General features: G+C 41.8%; 1 protein-coding gene across 3 annotated transcripts in view; it reads left to right on the top strand.

Annotated features, from left to right (window-relative positions):
- Positions 1–15,338, top strand: part of hpca (hippocalcin) — a 70,186-nt gene that overhangs the window by 31,620 nt on the left and 23,228 nt on the right. The window contains exon 1 of one of the 3 annotated variants that reach the window (XM_065253742.2): positions 4,915–5,143. The exons of 1 other annotated variant lie outside the window; for it this stretch is intronic. The gene's annotated coding sequence lies outside the window, so the exon portion shown is untranslated. Of the gene's footprint in view, positions 1–4,914; positions 5,144–9,170; positions 9,264–15,338 lie in introns of those variants that run through there. One more of the 3 variants, XM_065253743.2, reaches the window with a different exon arrangement.

A 15,338-nucleotide genomic window follows, 5' to 3' on the forward strand; every position in this document is an offset into this window, starting at 1 on the left:
ACGCACGTTCACACACACACACACACACACACACACACACACACACACACACACACACACACACACACACACATAGCATATCACAGAGGCCATCCAATCTCCAGTAAAAAAGCTTTTCGATTATCAGACCTATGCGATGGAAGTGCGTCATGTCACCCCACAAGCCTAGTAATATCTGAGTAATATCAATAATGCTCATACCATCATATGACCCTATACTGTAACCCGACTGAGGATGACTGTGTTTACGGTCCCCATTAACTGAGCCGATGACCTGAACTAAACTGAAGCACAATGAAAGGTGTAATATGACCATACTTCTATCATGTGATAAACATTGTCATTTTATAATAGATGCAGATCAAATGAGAGTTCAGACGAATTAGTATAAATCTTGTAGTGGTTCTAGAGTGTTCTCTGTGACATCATCTGTGACATCACCGTGTAATTGCTCAGAGTGTTCGAGGTGGTTGCTAAGTGGTTCATCATGTCAAAAGAGCCCACATCACATCTTTATGACATGGGATGGGCATTTTTCACTAAAATATAATATTTGAATATTTAAGCTCATAAAAAACAAATATTAGAATAGCAGACTGCACAGTCGACCTATGGGTATCTTCTTTATTTAGTTTGACATGTTTTTGTAAAGATAGACAACCATGTTTAGCCTACCTGCTCCGGTGAAATCCTGTTCTTCTGACTATAATAATGCCGAGAGCTGGGTTTAATAAGAGTATCTGAATTTAACATTATTTTACAAATAACGTAAGCTGACTTGATACCTTATAACTTATTAATTTAACATTGCTTGTTTTACTGTTTGCCGTTAACCCTCTGGGGTCTTTTCAGTTGCTTAGAACATATAAGTGGCTAATATCACATAACACTGTATTCAGCACAAACTGTGCTTCAATAAAATCTGAGTAACATGTTTGTATTTTCAAGGAAATAATGTTATATTTTAAAGGAACACGCCCACATTTTGGGATTTTAGCTTATCCGCCGTATCCCCCAGAGTTAGATAAGTCCATACATACCTTTCTCATCTCCGTGCGTGCTGTAACTCTGTCTGAAGAAGCCCTCGCTAGCTTAGCTTAGCACAAAGACTGGAAGTGAATGGCTCCAGCTAGCATACTGCTCCCGATAAGTGACAAAATAATGTGAACATTTCCTATTTATGTGTTGTGATTTGTATAGGCACACCGTGTACAAATAACAAGGTGATTTGAGGCACAGACATCTTTTTACAGTATACATACTGGGAACTATATTCCCAGAAGGTGAAGCACTGCTACTGCGTTTAATAACACAATAGTGTACAATCTAAATCTAAATAATAATTATCAAATGTACATTTTGAACACATACATTTTAGCAGACAACTTTGTGTCAGTGTGGAAAACAGTTCCTGAGGATACAAGTGAACATTACATGACTAGTATTTCCAAGATCTTTATCGAAGCAATGCTAAGAAACCGTTGCCGGTTTTCAATCCGAAGGCTGCACAAATCATAATCATATTACAGCTTTATGCATGATTTATATTGTAGTGCAAACAGGTCTGAACAATATACTTGCTAAAGAAATAGATTAATTGATTCACTCGACCTCTGCTGACTCTATTAAAAGCCATACCGGACTAAAGATGTGTACATACAACAAAAGCATCTGATAATTCATCAGTTAACATCATTGCTGAGTATTTTCTCCAAATAAAAAAGCCCTGTTTTCTATGTCACAAGTATTTTGTATGTTGTCAGATGAACGTGTTGTCCATGTGGATAATGTAGTCTGAGGTGGTTACTTTTAAGGTATTTCAAGGCCTGAAGAAATTATTTTCACAGGAACAAATGTTAAAATTGTAAGAAAAAATAAGCAATGTTGGCATCACTCATGCACAGTGATAGGAATAACGTTGTCATAAATAAACAGCGTCACTATCAACGTTGCTTTTTCAGTAATGAGTAATTAAACTAATTACTGTTTCCCCTGTTATAACGTTGTTACCGTTACTGACAATAAAATGCTGCACGTTACTATAATTGATATCACTGAAGCGATTTTCATCCGAGTGACTCTCAGTCAAACAGTAGGACCTATGTTATTTTTTTTTTGTTTTTTGGTGTGTGTGTGTTTTGGGGGTGGGACACATAACTGATAATGATTGGTGTGTGCATGTTAGAGGGAGTGTTAGAGAGCTTCGTTGTTTGCGTTTCAATGGCTTCTTTTAAGACTGCGGTGCTTTAAAATATGTGCAAACATTATGTTTTCGTGTTTTTGCATAACCTCGATAGAAAAATCTCTACCGGTTAACACATTTCTACTGGTTTAATCCACCTACCAGTATATTGCCCACTCCTAGACCAGAGATTTCAGCTGTGTTTTAAAATGAAGGTCTGTCTTGTGGCTGATGAGAGATGTTCTTGTATATTGTCAAAATGTGTGTGCGTGTGTGGAAAAAAGTGATTTCTCTCCCTTATACCAGAGAGTGAAGGGAATGATTGTTAAGAAAAGATTTAAAAAACCCAGACAGTCTACAGTAACTCTCTACCACCTACACAAGAAGCATCTTTCTAAAGCAGCATCCCAAATAAGGGTGCTTTCACAAATACACTGTTTAGGTCGGCCCAAATGATGTGTCGGTGTGAGTACAGTTTGTTTGGGTCAGTGTGAATACAACAGCCGCACTCTGGTGCACACTAAATGGCCGCTCCGAGAATGCTCTAAATAGGTGGTTTTGGAGCGGCTATCGCCGAACTCTGGTGCGACCCATCTGTGGTGTGAACACTGCTCGACCTCGGGCCGAACCAAATACAGGAAGTTTTCCACATGTTTGAGCCACTGGGCTTCTGTCGTGACGTGAGCCGGGTGTTATATCATAGGTTAACAACAAACAAGGCAATCTTGATCCGTTGCAGAGATTCGCTGTCTCCTGGACGTTTGAGCCGATGATTTTATAAATGCACAGCTCTCCTCAACACACACAAATAGTGCTGGCTCCATGAGAAGGGCTTTTAATAGAACAGTTGAGCAATTTCGCGTTAAAGCAAAGAAACTTCGCAAAGACGTGCAACGTTTATCTCCATATCTTGCTAGCTTCGCTATTGCTGTCAGGCTGGTTTTCGTGGAATCATGGGGGAGAGAGCTGTCAGAGACCAATGTCAGTGCTGACAGCTGTCCCATGGTGTACTGTACGGTGTGGCGTTTCAAATACGGTAAAAACAACATATGTGAGCACGGACCGCACTAACTGAAAAATTATACAATGTAATTTGGTGGGCTCCGAGGCGGCACCACGGTGCGCACCAACATGTGTGAAAACACCCTAAGATGACACCAAATGGTTTGAATTGTTCCCAGAGGCAGCTGTTTTTATGGGATTGCTTCTACATAAAGGATAAATTCAATGCTTAGCTGAAATCTCAGAAGGCTACACTATAATCAAATTTTTAGGCATTTTACTAGTGTTTTTTACCAAGTATATCATACTTGTCATTTACATTTTAGTTTAGGTTATCAATGTACTTGACAGAATAACATGAAATGTCCTGCCCTACTTTAACTTTTTACTCGCCATTGACGAGTTTTTTATTTTTGAAAGCAGAGGGTCTGTTCTTTCATTTGATGTATTGCATGTTTATATTTAAAGAAGAACAATTTCTGGAAGGCATTCAACTTTTGTGAGAATCATAAAAAAGCTGGTACTGACTGGCAACTGTTTTCAAACCGCTGGCAGCGAAGGAGTTAGATGTGCCTAATGAGGATTTAGAAGCAAAGCGATTGAAAGAAATGTCCGTGCAAAGGATAAGCAAGTAGAATTAAACTTCAGAGCAATTAAAAAGAAATCAAACGAATGAAAAGCGTCACGGCTGGGAGATTAGAGAGAAAACGGTAGTGAGGGGTGGAGGTTGATTAAGAGAGATCAAAAGTCTCTTGTCAGGTCAGATTGATTCTCTGATTACCTCTGTTTCTCAAAAATGGATGAAAGATGGAGGGATAGAAATGCGGGCAAATAGAGAGAAAGAAATAAATTCTGTCATCCTCTTTCCTTCTGCCTTTATATAGATGCAGGAATAAGATCCTCTTGTTGTAAGATTCATCTTTTCTCATCTGATACACTTTAACCCCTTCCCTTCATCTCTTCTCTCTCTTAGCAGCAGCTCGTTTGCTCTCCACACTTTTGCCGACATGTCACGTAATGAGCATCATTTCTTAACCTGCACAGCCCTCCAAACTGTTCCTTATAAAAGCCTGTCTGGGTTTCATTGAATGGTTGGGACACTTCTGCAGTCGGTATTTCAGTGCAAAACAAGAGTTTTTTTTTTTAACTAGCCTGTCACAATTTTCTTTAACCAGGGTCTTAATGTGCTGAAATAGCATTGTACTGTTTGTATTTGATTTAAGATCTATGTTAATGTACCTGTATTTGCTGTTTGTTTTAACACTTACGTTGTGCTGCCCCTGCTGAAATTTCATCATATCACTTTTATACCTTGTTGTGCAGATGAGGTTGTAACATGTTGGCAAGCAGGCAGAGGCAGCGGATTCAAACGCAGTTACTTTATTAAATAAACACAAAACAAGATGAGGCAAAACAGACACAAGGTAATCCTTGAATGGGGACAATGAATGAAAATAAACACAAGAACCAACACCTACATCCAACAACGACTGACAAAGGAAAAAGCTGAAACAGTTTTTTAAACATTTCAAACAGCTGTTTTGGTGGTACTGTATTGTACGGTTGTAACACAAGTACAGTAGTAGTCTGCTTCAGACTTCACAACGTTACCATAATACCCGTAATACTTTTAGTGAATCGGGTGATGAAGAAACAGATTGGAACTAAATCAAATGTTGTGCAATAAGTTCAGTGTCAGAATATAAACCTGTGAGGTTTCTCAGAGAGCTCAGCGTCATTCCTCTCATTCAGACTTCCACAGCTGGATTAGAAAGCCAGATGTTGCTGACCCACATAAAGGATAGGAACAGCTGTCTGTAGGATGGGGTGGAAGCTGTCCTGGATTTTAACAGTCATGACAAGAGCTAACACATGTGGAGCACTGTGATGAGAGAGGATTAGTCCATAAGCTTAAACAGCTAAAGAGAAGAACAAGAGAAACAGCAAAGAAGAGGAAAGGTTTGTGTATGGATATATAAATGTATATGTCTCCCATCTGCTGTTTCAGGAAATGTTATGTGCTGCTATCATTTTTTTATTTGCCATGCTTTTCTAGATCATGTCAATGCCCATAGGTTGCTCTTTCATTACTCAAGATGCTTAGTCAACATGACATTAGAATTGATCCCATCTACTTAATGCACATTTGTGTTATTTTCTCAAAGGATTGTCAGTGCACCGTAATTCAAAGCAAAAAAGTTTTTCTTTTTAATCTTCATCTTGTTTCACACACAGTATATCATGTAAGTGTATAAAATATATCATGGTATATCAAGTTTCAATGAGTGCGTTTAGACCCACAGTCTTATGCCGATTGTGCTTAATAAACTGATAATGTGTGTTGTCATGTAAACGTTTAAAATGGTTTTCTTTTAACGGCCTAAGCACATAAAGATCGGCACAGGTAGTTTTTTGCTCATTACCCCGATTTCGGGTCTCCTGTAAACATGTTTTCTTGCAGGTTTGCTGATGTGCGCATGTGTCCGCGTATGAAAGATAAATGCCACATGCGGAAGTAAGCCCAAAGTAATGCATGAAAGTCTGCGCTTGACTCATGCAGTTAGCAGAGAAACTGTGAAAAATACAGCTCATGTTACATGAAAAGAGATACAACAGTATAGCTTAAGACAGATTTCCTGAGCTTTTTGAATGACTATATGTACTATACGGTGACGTCACTGCCTCCGAGAAGCCTGACAAATCTTTAAATCCCATTTCTGCATAGCCGGTTTATTGATTTGCATGTAAACGCATGAAAACTATAATGTCGATATAACATTGTGTTAAAAGAATTGGCTTGGAAATGTTTCCCAGATGAGATATCTTCTGAGGAAAAACTGTTAGAGGACTATATGGTGGTTTTCTCCAGAGAGTTTCAGTAAGGAGAAGCCTACATTTGTTCTCAATTTATTCATCTCATTTTTGTCAAGGAAGACCAACTAAAATATTAAAAAGCGACTTCATCTCTCCTGACTTTCTGCACATTTGGCCAGAGAGAAAATGTACTAGATGAAGTCTTTTCATTCTTTATATATTTTTCTCGCCCTCCCCCAGATGTCTCGCGTTTCAGTCATGTTGGCTGGAGTTGGACTTTTTTAACCAGGGTTCTTCTCTAAAGGCTTAATGAGTGTGGAGAGAAATAAAACTAGCATGTCTTTGTGTGAGTGCTCATATCAAAGCTCTTGGGAAACCACATTTCTTTCAGTATATCAGCAAGATGTCTTCTCTACACACACACACACAGAGAGAAAGAGAGAGAGAGAGAGAAAGAGAGTGTAGTGGTCACAGTAGTCACTTGACATTACACTGCTACCCAGCTGGAGGTTTTCCAATAGTAGATGCATTTATTTAACCCCGCAGTTAAAAGTTCAAAGACGTTCAGTTTCTTCTCTTTTTCATGTAACAATGTGAAACGCAAATGTATGTTAGATATTCTGATTAAGGCAGAAAATTGACAGATATGGCACAAAGCCATTGCATGTCAGTATAACATCAACACTCAGCATTCTTACTGTTGTTGTTGTTGTTGTTGTTGTGGTGTTGTATGTCTACATCAGGCTGTGGAGCTTTGCATAAACACTCCTAAAAATAAAAGTGTTCACAGCTATGCCATAGAAGAATCATTCAGTCAAATGTTTGTTAACGAATCATTTCTTTCTAATCATGTTCTTATAAAGCAATAAGCCCCAAGAAGCATTGGGTTCTGCTTTGCGGGGCTTATTGCTTTTATAAAACAGTTACTTTATATGCATAGCAGGATTAAACACAAATAAAACACAAATAAGTTGTAATTATATTAGTACAAATATTACTCTTCCGCCAAACAAAGTAGTTCCTCAGAAATAAGTGTGACTGAAACAGAGCGCAGTTCCCAACCAACACAGACGCAGCAAAGACACAATGAAAATATGATTTAAGACTGTGGTGTTTATTTTTATAAATCAACATTCATCTAATTTATACATTAACATTTATATTGTGCAACTGTTGAAGTGATGATCAAATATGCTTGGAAGCATGCTGAACTTTAACTCTTTCCCCGTCAGCGGTTTTTTTTTTTTTGCCACCCAGTTTTAGTTTAATGCCTTGCAGAAAAATTTCTTCTTTAAATAAACATAAAATATCAAATGAAAGAACAGACCATCCGCTTTAAAACAACAACAACAAAAACTTGTGTCATCCTACCTTCATTTGTTCTCTTATCACCTCTCAAATTTAAGAGAGATAATTCAATTTTTGTGAAGAACTTTTGTAAGAGATCAGATTCAGAGCCTGATCAAAACTTACAGTGTTTTTAGTGTTGAGGGAATGCGTCAGTTTTTAAGTTGGGTAAGATCGCCACCCAGTGGATAGCGGAAATATGGATTTGATGTTAAAGAATAATAAAGAGAAGCGCTTTCTCTTTAGTGACGAGATGACTCAGCAATATTTATTGACATTTATCTGGATATCGACATTAATTGTGCAACTGTAGAAAAATTTAACATATGATTAAAGACTGTCGTGTTTATTTTCATACATCAGTAAGCAGCAACAGTGGCGCAGTGATACTTATGTAATGTGGTCTGAACTGTGGGGTTACCATGTTTAGAACGCGTTTCAACCAATCAGAATGAAGGACGAGAACGAGACGTTTTATAAATAAGAATATGTGATCCTGGACCACAAAGTTTTAAGAGTCAATTGAGATTATACATCAATAAATAAACAAAGCTGAATAAACAAGCTTTCCATTGATGTATAGTTTGTTAGGATAGGGCATTATTTCGCTGAGAATATCCTAATGACTGGTTAGTGGGCCAGGTCACATATAAAGCTATGCAAACTATAGGCGTAAATATAAACATATCAATAATTTAGGAATATACAAACCTGCTTTAGGAAATACACAGGAAAAAAATCTGTAATTGATTTTTTATTTGGATGTGTGTGTAGATGGCGAGTCTTTCCTCAGATAAATGCTTCTGCAAAGCTAAAAGGTGGTTTTTAACGATGTTTCCCTCATCTGATCCATCCCTGCTGAGCTTTAATGCTCTCATGAGAGTACAAGCACTCAGCTTTGGGTAGGAAAATCAAATCAGACGGACTGATAGCATCCAATCACATAAAAATTAACATCTATGAAAGTGATACTGGAGGATGTTATAGGCAAATGTGTTTTTTTCTAAATGCTAATCTAAGATCATTTAGCCTAAACTGTCAGCAGTCGTTTTCCTTCATCACATAAACTGTCAGATCATCTTACTTCAGTGATGGCTTTCGTGTGTTTCAGATTAGCAGTGTTGGACAAAATTCCGAATTGAGTATTGTCTCGATGTTATAATTTGAATAAATTAGCTTTGGCCCTCATTAAAGGTGCAGTGTGTAGATTTTAGCAACATCTAGTGGTGAAGTTGCGTATTGCACCCCTCCCTTTCGAAGCACATAGAGAAGCTACGGAAGCCGTCACGAGACAAACATGGCACTGTCTGAGACAACATTGTGACGCACTTTGTAGAGCAGTTTGTCCATTTAGGGCTACTGTAGAAACATGATGGAACAAAATGCCGGCTTTTATGTAAGGTAATAAAAAACAATACAGTTCTTTTTGTCAGGTCTTTAAACACCACTGAAAACATAATTATCTATATTATAATGCGTTGCTATTAAAAGATCCTTTTAAAATGTACACACTGCACCTTTAAATTAAATTAATAATTTAATAATCAATGATATGACTGTAAAAGGGATACAAAGTATTGCAGTATAAAAATGAAAGCGAAGCATGTTTTATAAATATAGCACATAGAGTAAATCGTAAAACAATGGCTTGGGCTGGCGTGAGCTCTTAACATCTGCACTTTACTATAGGAGGCGTTCCCACTATGAATTATTATATACATTCTGTGTGCTGTTTGTGATCTTAGTTCAGGATTTGAATTAAAAATAAGACAGTGATCTCACTCAGCTGATTTCTGAATAGTGCCGCTTAGCGCTGGATGCTTTTATATCTTGGCCGGTCTTGTTTGTGTTTACTGATCCTCCTCCAGTGTTTTGGCTGTGGTGCAGTGTTTGGATTCGGATCTCTGCCCATCTCACAGTGAGTGCAAGTCTGCTCAAAACATTACAAAAAATGACAACGCAAATGTCTGCTTTTCTGTCTCACATTTTGGTCTAAATAATGCTTGGCATTGCACTGTTTTATTGAAATCATGCAGCGTTTGTGTATTTTTATCAGAGCACGTTCTGTACGTTCTGGTTATTGAGCGTGAGTCAGCTGTAAATTCACGAATAGATACTGTACATCCACACACACATATACAGAGCACACACTGTACACACAGACAGAATCACATTGGCTTTAATTATCCATGTAATGTCAGGGGAGACATTCAAGTTTACTGAACCTTTACTCATGATGGGTGTCACAGCAGAATTCAAACACAACTTGTTATGATTTTGTAAAAGCTTGTGGTTTTTTAATTAGTTTCAATTTCATCTTCATGATGCCGTGACGCCTTCAAATAACTGGAGGTCTGCTGTTAAATATTGACCCAGACCTCATGTGATGGAGCACGATCGCCAACCACGCTGAGCAGGCAACACTGGCGCACACACACATACATACACGCATACACTTACCTTAACTATACTCCGATTCGGCGGCGGGTGCACACAAAGCCGATTTACGTGGACATTACAGTCATCAACATTTCCCCCAGTTAATCCTGTTATTTCATACACATGCACACACTTTGTTTTGTTTGTTTGTTTGGTTTGTTTGTTTAGCCAGCCTTCCGTGGTGGGATGCTGCGCCGGCAAACCTGAGCGATTGAGCGGCACACGCTTATGACGTCACAGAGTGTGTCGCGCCGGCGCAGTATTCGCGAAGGTTGGCAGAGTCCATTATGTTTGTATATAGGGGGGTGTTGTTTTTGTATGTCATTGTTAAAGGGGCTATGTGTTAAATTATATTTTAATATGTGTCAAACAGATGTTTTGTTAGGTGTATATAATGTCATGTTTATGTGTTTAAACTCACTGGATCTGAGTTTAATGGCAATTTAAAATGCTTAACTGGATACTTACCTGGTTATGGGAACTCCCATTGAAGGGGAGGAGTCTGGCTCTATAAAAAGGGAGGCCAGACTCGCAATCAGGACTTGTTTACCAAGTCGGCCGGAGTGAGTGGTTGTGGAGAAGTTGCTATTGATATATTGTGAATATTTACTTGTGTATATTTTTCGTCATTGTTTTGTTTTATTTATTTTTTTGGTATTTTGGGTTTTGGTTTCTACACTTGTAAATATAAATATATCACCTTGGTTTTTCTCCTGTTTCACTGTAAATAAACTTCACTTTGTACAAGAGTACAGTTGCGGTCTGAGCCATCATTTTTGTTTTGGGGATTTTTTCTTTATTTTTGGGACTTACCCACGTCAAAGGTGAACCGCTGGTGTTCACTTTGTCACATTTGGTGTCAGAAGTGGGATGGCTCCCTGCAAGAAGAAAGGCCAAGCCCGGCCTGAAGTGAAGGCAGTGAGGGAGGATGTAACCTGGGATGCTACTGAGCTGGTCGGCGAGGGGCTGGCTACCAGGCATTCGGGTGCATCGCCAAAGAGCAGCTCTCCACTAGGCAAGACCGCTACACCAGGTCTAGTGGCTGAAGAAGGGATGGTTGCCCTAATGCGCAAGTTCTTGGATGCGCAGGAGCAGAGGGAGGAGCAACAGATGCTGGAGCTCCGAAGCCTACGGGAGGCCGTTCTGCAGACGACGTCCCATGCTGAGTTTCCAGTGGATGCCAGCGTTCGTATGGAGCTACCAACCCCAGCAGGTCGGAAAGGTATGGGTCGATACGTTTCAGATTATGACCAAGACCCTCCGCAAAACCCTGCTCCCTTTCAGCCAATGCAACGGGCAGATCCGAAGCTACCCGCCTACCAGCAAGGAGATGATATTGAGAGCTACCTCCGTCGGTTCGAGCGTCTGGCGAAAACCTGGAGATGGCCACAGGAGGAGTGGAGCTACCGTCTGGTCCCATTGCTGACAGGACAAGCGTTGGAGGCATACCTGGCGATGGATGAGGATGAGGCGGAGGTCTACCCCCAGTTAAAGGAGGCGATCCTGGCAAAGTTCAGCATCTCGGCAGAGACCTATCGTCAGCGTTTCCGGGCGACAACAGTACCTGCTGGTGAGTCACCGACGGAGTCGTACAACCGACTGAAGGGCCTGTATACACGTTGGGTCCGGCCAGAGGAGCATTCGAAGGAGGAGATCGGTGAGGCCATCATTCTCGAACAGCTGTTGAGGGTGCTACCTTTCGATACACGAATGTGGGTGAAGGAGCATGAGCCGAGATCAGGAATGGAAGCGGCGAAGCTAGCGCAACGATACCTGAATGCTCATCGTGATAGCCCTCGCACTCAACCTCCAAAAGGTACTGTACGCACTGTTACACCATTCAAGATGTCTGATACTGTGGTTCAGAAGAGTGGTAGCGAATCCACTACCTGTGTACAGCCAAGTAAGAGGCTGATTTGCTTTTACTGCCAACAGTCGGGGCACAAAGCTGCTGATTGTCCGGTACGTAAAGCAAAATTAACTGGATTTTGTTATGTTCCACGAGAAGGGGACAATGTTAAAGACACTATACATGAACTGAACATTATGTGTGATGTGACCATCAATGGACATTGCTTACGAGCCTTAGTGGACACTGGAAGTTCACTTTCATTGGTTAAGTCATGTCATGTTAACAATGTTGATTATATGCATACATCTGCTGTAAAATGTGTACACGGGGATGTTAAGCAGTATCCCCAAGCAGAAGTCACTGTGGGTATTTTTGACCAAAATTTTCTGTTGAAAGTGGCGGTAGTGGACAATTTACCTGCTGATGTAATTCTGGGAGTAGATGTACCTGTGTTATATGATCTCCTAGCATTTAAGAATGTTGAAACCATGTCTTCCACTGTCAATAATCTGTCATGTGCTGTGTTAACTAGAGCCCAAACTAAGGCTGGTCTGCAATCACTGCCAGACTTTGACGATAGTCTGCTGCAGGGTGCAACCAAGGGCCCCAGGAAAACACGCCGACAACGGCGGCTTGCAAAGTACTTGGGTACCCCAGTCGTTGAGTCCTCAGTGGAGGGTCTCAATGTTCATGGCTGGAGGGTCCCAGAAAACATATCTGAGTTGCAAAGGGATGATGTTTCTTTAAAACCATTATTTGATAAAGCTGAACAGTTGGGAAATCCAAATGTGTGTGATGAATCATACGTTGTGTTGGATAATGTGTTGTATTTGCAAGTGAAGGATGTAACACGTTTGATTGTTCCTACATGTTGTCGTCCTGTGGTTTTGCATTTGGCACATTCAGTGCCCTGGGCTGGTCACCTTGGCCGCCAGAAAACATATGCACGCATATCATCACGTTTTCACTGGCCAACACTGTTTACTGATGTACAAACATATTGCAACACATGTTCCATCTGCCAAAAGACCAGTGTTGTATCTCAGCGGGGTAGAGCTCCCCTGCAACCCCTCCCTGTTATCTCTGTTCCTTTCAGACGCATTGCGATGGACATTGTCGGACCATTAGAAAAGAGCAGTACAGGATATCAGTACATCTTGGTGGTCAGCGATTATGCAACCCGATACCCAGAAGCTTTCCCACTACGATCGATCACAACAGCCAAGGTAATTCATGCTCTCATCCAGTTATTCTCTAGGGTGGGAATACCCGACGAGATCCTGACAGACCAAGGCACAAATTTCACCTCAAAGCTGATGGGCCAGCTGAATCGACAATTGGGCATCACCGCCATAAGAACAACTCCGTATCATCCCCAGACAGATGGCCTGGTGGAGAGATTCAACCAGACTTTGAAATGCATGCTGAGGAAGTTTGTGGCAGACACTGGCAGAGATTGGGACAAGTGGCTACCGTTTGTGCTGTTTGCCTACAGAGAAGTACCCCAAGCGTCAACTGGCTTCTCACCGTTTGAACTCTTGTACGGCTGGCAAGTGCAAGGACCCCTAGACCTACTGAGAACGAGTTGGGAGGGTTCTGCATCTAAACCTGGAGAGAGAGGTATCGTCCAGTACGTGCTAGAGATGCGAGATCGGCTGGAGCGGTATAGAGAAGAGGCTCGGGAGAACCTGCAAGAGGCACAAAGAGCACAAAAGAGTTGGTATGACAGGAATGCAAGGAACCGAGAGTTCAATCCAGGACAAAAGGTACTACTCCTATTACCTACATCATCAAACAAATTGCTGGCCAAGTGGCAGGGTCCATACAGTGTGATCCGGAAGATGGAGCCAGTAACCTACGAAGTCTCTCACCCTGATAAAGGCAAGACCAAGCAAACTTACCACGTGAACCTACTAAAAGAGTGGAAGGAGCCAACTGGAAAGACGTCTGAAAAGTCACTGCTGGTGCGAAAGGTGGAGAGTGTGGAGGATGATGCTGCAGAGTCCAGAGTGGAGCAGAGAGCGTCTGTGGTGGATTTGAGTCACCTAGAGGACCTCAAGCGACGAGACCTGCAACAGCTACTGAACCAGTTCCCTGAGATGTTCCGTCAGAGGCCTGGGCGGACGGAGCTGGCACATCACACCATCCACTTAGTTGATCCGACACCTTCAAGACAGCGGCCTTACAGAGTGCCAGAGCGGCTAATTGAACCACTAAAAGAGGAAGTCACCGTTATGAGAGAGCTTGGAGTCATAGAGCCTTCGTCAAGTGAGTGGAGCAGTCCGGTAGTGATCGTACCAAAGAAGGATGGGTCGTTACGGATCTGCATTGATTTCAGGAGATTGAACAGCCAATCTAAATTCGATGCCTACCCAATGCCTAGAGTGGATGACCTTCTGGAAAGAATAGGTAAGGCACAGTACATCACCACATTGGACCTGTGTAAGGGGTACTGGCAGGTACCCTTAGATCCAGCTTCAAGGCCCTACACTGCGTTCCGCACACCTCTAGGACTATTCCAGTTCACGGTCCTGCCATTTGGCCTGCATGGGGCACCGGCGACCTTCCAGAGGTTAATGGACAAGGTGCTTGAAGGATGTGAAGAGTGGTCTGCAGCTTACCTAGACGATGTGGTCATCTACAGTCATTCGTGGGGTGAGCATCTAAAACATATAGAAAGAACTCTAAAGAAGATTCAAGAAGCAGGTTTGACGTTAAACGTTGACAAGTGTAACTGGGCGAAAGAAGAAACTTGTTACCTAGGTTACCAACTGGGAAGTGGACAGCTGCGTCCTCAAGTGGATAAAGTGGAAGCGATTCGACGGAGCCCCAGACCAACCACAAAGAAAGAGGTGAGGTCTTTCTTGGGTCTTGCTGGGTGGTACCGAAGATTTATCCCTGAATTTGCTGCTATCGCTGTGCCACTAACAAACCTGCTAGGGAAAAACATCAAAAACCCAATACCCTGGACCGAAGATACTGAAGGGGCGTTCAGGACCCTGAAAGACAAGATGTGTGCCAACCCAGTACTCCAGAGTCCCGATTTCACCAAGCGGTTCCTGGTCCAGGTAGATGCCTCAGCAACAGGAGTAGGGGCAGTCCTGGCCCAGGGCGAAGCGGGGCGAGAGTTACCAGTGCTTTACTTAAGCCGGAAGTTGCTGCCTCGAGAGACCAGATACTCGGCGGTGGAAAAGGAGTGCCTAGCCATCAAGTGGAGTCTGGATAGCCTCCGCTATTATCTCCTAGGGCGGGAGTTTGACCTGGAAACAGACCATCGAGCCCTGACCTGGCTGCATACAATGAAGGACAGAAATTCCAGGGTGACAAGGTGGTACCTCAATCTCCAACCCTACAACTTCAAGGTACGGCATCGACCAGGAAAGCAAAATGTGGTCGCCGACTACCTGTCTCGTTTCCCGGCCAGTACGCGGCTTGGAGAGGGGGAAGGTAATGTGATGGAGCACGATCGCCAACCACGCTGAGCAGGCAACACTGGCGCACACACACATACATACACGCATACACTTACCTTAACTATACTCCGATTCGGCGGCGGGTGCACACGAAGCCGATTTACATGGACATTACAGTCATCAACATTTCCCCCAGTTAATCCTGTTATTTCATACACATGCACACACTTTGTTTTGTTTGTTTGTTTGGTTTGTTTGTTTAGCCAGCCTTCCGTGGTGGGATGCTGCG

This window comes from Paramisgurnus dabryanus, chromosome 19 (assembly GCF_030506205.2).
Source record: "Paramisgurnus dabryanus chromosome 19, PD_genome_1.1, whole genome shotgun sequence".
NCBI lineage: Eukaryota > Metazoa > Chordata > Actinopteri > Cypriniformes > Cobitidae > Paramisgurnus > Paramisgurnus dabryanus.